The sequence below is a fragment of the Arachis hypogaea genome, chromosome 14 (genome assembly GCF_003086295.3).
Source record: "Arachis hypogaea cultivar Tifrunner chromosome 14, arahy.Tifrunner.gnm2.J5K5, whole genome shotgun sequence".
Lineage (NCBI taxonomy): Eukaryota > Viridiplantae > Streptophyta > Magnoliopsida > Fabales > Fabaceae > Arachis > Arachis hypogaea.
The window spans coordinates 16,558,269-16,562,443 of NC_092049.1; the positions used below are offsets into that span (position 1 = coordinate 16,558,269).

A 4,175-nucleotide genomic window follows, 5' to 3' on the forward strand; every position below is an offset into this window, starting at 1 on the left:
CATATGGCTTGCTGAACTCCTTATGGGTTATGGGTGGTTGGCCCAATTCACCCGCACCTTACTTGTAATCTCGCCTACAGCAACCACCTGATCCCTCCCATAAGCCCAGGATTGGGTCCTCTCTGACATGTCCTCTGCTAAATCTGCCCTTTCCCCTCTGAGAGCAAAAACCGTTTCTCTTTCCGTTACTGTGTTTGAATTTAAAAAACTGTTACTCCATTCATCAAAAATCTCATGATCAGTTACAATTCTACCCTCCTCCACTTCTGTCGGCCTATTCAGCAGGGCCACCTCCGCCTCCGCCGTATCACACCCTCCCAGCTTCATGGCTCTTTCATGCCGCTCGGCGTTACTGACAGACTTTCCATCATGACCTTTCTCAGCCTCAGTTACCACACCATCCGAAGAACCACTTGCACCACTGCCCACCTCCTTAACAAATATCTCATACCCAGCCGAACCCACAGATAATCGGAGACTTTCCGAAATAGTTCTAAACCGCCATGTATCAATCAGCATGCGACCTACCCTGAAAGACGTGCCCACGGCAATGCCATTATCACATACTACCACCTCACCCCATTGCGCACCAATTGCACGAAACGTATCCTCCGTCCATACGTGTAACGGAACACCATGGCACTCAATCCACACTCTTCTTGTAACATATCTAACACTTTCATTCTTCTTCCTCCTCTTTTTACTTTTTCTTTCTCTTTCTCTGCCTCTTTTGCGTTTTTCTTTTGTGTAAGTTGTTTAGTCACTAGTAGTTGCTTTGACACTAGTGCGTACCGGTTCCTGTCTCCCCTTTGGTCTCTAACCCTTTTGCCACACCTTTGACTCATAGAAGATGCTTGTAAGTATGTTTCTTTTGATTCTTCATTCCTCTCCCTTCTTATTTCTGCCCGTAATTAAATTTTGGATTCTGGGTCTTGATTATAACTCACAAGGCCTTCTCAAGTTACAATTTTGTTTGATTTTTTTGATGTTTAAGCCAAAGGGTGTCTATGTTCTTATTATGTATGTGACTCTGTTTTGGTTTGGTCTTTGTATTATTCCCTTTCATAGGCACATGGCAATGGTAATTGCCACCAATTGTATTGCTTCAATCAAATCAAATCAAATCAACTCCCATTCCTTTCTGATATGATAAACTAGCTTTTTTTTGTGTCATTATCAAGTATAAACTGTATAAACTGTTAGCAATTCATTAGTGTGTAGTGTTAGCATCATGCATTCGGAATTCAGATGAGCATTGTGCTTTATTGTTTCTACTATATTTGAGCATTGTACCTTAACTTTGGATTAATCATTGGCATTTGCAGGAAATCTTGTGAGAATCAGTGGGTTGTATTTTCCATCTTTTTACTATTATCTTTTTCAGGTGGCATTGCTCTTGCTTCTGGCATGGAGCAATGCCGTGATAATTGTTGATGGATATGGTGGACAATGTAGTTTGAATCCAACACTTGATCCTAGACTACATAGTGTCTCAATTCTTGAGTTTGGTGCTGTTGGAGATGGCAAAACACTCAACACAATCCCTTTCCAAAATGTTGTCTTCTATCTCAAGTAATTCGCTGATAAGGGCGGCACTCAGCTCTATGTGCCGCCCAGAAAATGGCTCACAGGAAGCTTCAACCTCACTAGCCACCTTACCTTTTTTTTGGAAAAAGGTGCTACTATTATTGGATCTCAGGTATTGATGGATCACATGTTCTAGTACAATGGTTAATTAATCAAGATTCAAGTGTGTTTCACACTTTTACTTAGGCTTTGGTGTTTTTAGCATGTTCTTGATTTTTTGTTCAGGATCCAACTCATTGGGATGTTGTAAAGCCCTTACCTTCTTATGGCCAAGGGCTCGAAGTTCCCGGGGGATGATACCAGAGCTTGATCAATGGATACTAGTTACATGATGTGGTCATAACAGGTTTCTAGTTTTTTGGTCCCAAGTTTCATTCTTTTTTGTCATTGTTTTGTTTCTACAATGAACTCTGATGTTATATATTTTGATGTGCTTCTTCAGGTAACAATGGAACCATCAACGGCATGGGATCTGTTTGGTGGGAGTGGTTTACCTTGCATACACTAAATCATATCCGTCCTCATCTGATTGAACTTGTCGAATCTGATTATGTGGTAGTTTCAAATCTCACAATCTTGAACCCCCGGCATACGCAATATACCATGTTTATTGCAGGTATGTGCTTTTATTGAAACAATGCTCAGTTTTCTAATTAAATAGAGCTCTTAACTGATTTAGTTATGTTTAATTTGATGCAGCTATGTACATATTCAAAATGTATCAATTTCTGCTCTTGCAGAATCACCTTTTACTGTTGGTATAGTTCCTGGTATGTAATGTAACATATTATGGACTTCACTTTGGCCTATAATATCACTTGGGTAATGTTTGTGTACTTCATTCTTCAGATTCTTCTAATAATGTTTGTATAGAAGATTGCATTGTTGCTATGGGACATGATGCAATTTCTCTTAAAAGTGGTTGGGATGAGTATGGTGTTGCCTATGGTAGACCAACAGAGAATGTACACATTAGAAGGGTGACTTTGAGTGCATTTTCTGGCTCTACTCTTGCATTTGGTAGTGAAATGTCTGGTGGTCTTTCGAATGTTTTCATGGAACATTCTCATGTTCTCGACTCGGATAAAGGCGTCCAGTTCAGAACAACCAGAGGTAGAGGTGGTTACATGAAAGAAATTGTTATATCTGACATACAAATGGACAATGTCTATGTTGCTATTGCGGCCACAGGTCATTGTAGTTCTCATCCTAATGACAAGTTTGATCCAAACGCTCTTCCACATTTGGATTTTATCACCTTGAAGGGTGTTATTGGCAGAAACATCACTGTTGCCGGAAGCTTTGCTGGAATAGAAGAATCCCCTTTCACCAACATATGCCTTTCCAACATAACCTTGTCTATAAACTCTATTTCAAGTGCCTGGGAATGTTCAAATGTCTTAGGATCTTCGAATTTTGTCAATCCTGAACCTGGTCCAGAACTTCGGAACCCTACAAACTCTTCCTTGTCGTGTTTCTACTTACTGAGTACCAGTGGAAGAAAAGCCTCAGCATTGTGATTCTCTTTTACTTCACCAGAAGATTCAATCTTCTTGGGTATCTTGTTTGATTGATGTCGATGAAAAAAGTGTACGGTCATCCACCTTCTAAGATTTTGGTTCAATATTCTTTGAAAATAAGACAGTCCAATCATTCATTTGTTCATCCTTTAGATTTACATTCTTGCATGTTGTGCGAAAACACATTATTTGTACAGTTTCATTTGTTCATTCATGTGTAAGAAAATTTTGGTAATGTCATCACAGGAGAACTTAAAATCTAATAGTTTTGTTTTTTCGTGTAAAGCATGAGGTGGATTTGGATGATACTTCGATTAAAGAAAATATATTTTGAGCCATAATTCTGTGTTCTAATAGCTTGATCAAAAGATGCTATTCTCCTAATTTTTAATCACAATTTCCTTTTTAAAAATGTTCTTTGATTATTTCTTTCTTTGTTATTTTTTTTTCACATTGAAATTTATGTTAATTTGTGTGGCGCAATCAATTTGTCTTCTACTAAAAGATCACAAGCTCAAAGGTTTAATTTTTGCACTTAATTGTTTCACACAGGTTCCATTCTGTGGTTTCTCAAGTGTTTTGAACATCTTATGGATGTGAATTGTAGCTTGCATACATAGAATCAGATATAAAAAGTAAAATATACACAGAATAAATATTATAATAAGTGCATGCAGAAATTAAAGGGTAAGAAACAGTGCAGAAATTTATTTCATTGAACTATAATCATTTTTATCTGGAGATTTTAGTACGGTCCTTTTCTATTTGATGCATTTTACGGCATCACAAGCATGATTATGCTTACCCATAGAACCAGAATGATGCAATATATTAACTGAATGGATTCAGTAGGGATAGCAATCATCATCATTCTAGACTTAGAATTCACTAGGAATCTAGTATTCTACTTGTTGAGCATGTTCTCATTTCTAGAATTTGCAAAGATAAAGTTTTCAAATAAGGAAAACCATGGGACTATGGAAATAGTACTGCAAGTCATCAATAATATCTTTGTGATTATATGCTTACGTTTTGTTTTATGAAAAATAAGGTAGCATGCATTATTTT

At 37.7% G+C, this 4,175-nt stretch overlaps 1 pseudogene; it reads left to right on the plus strand.

Annotated features, from left to right (window-relative positions):
* Positions 1 to 550: 550 nt before the first annotated feature.
* On the plus strand, positions 551 to 3,252 carry LOC112740294 (probable polygalacturonase; annotated as a pseudogene).
* The last annotated feature ends 923 nt before the right edge of the window (positions 3,253 to 4,175 follow it).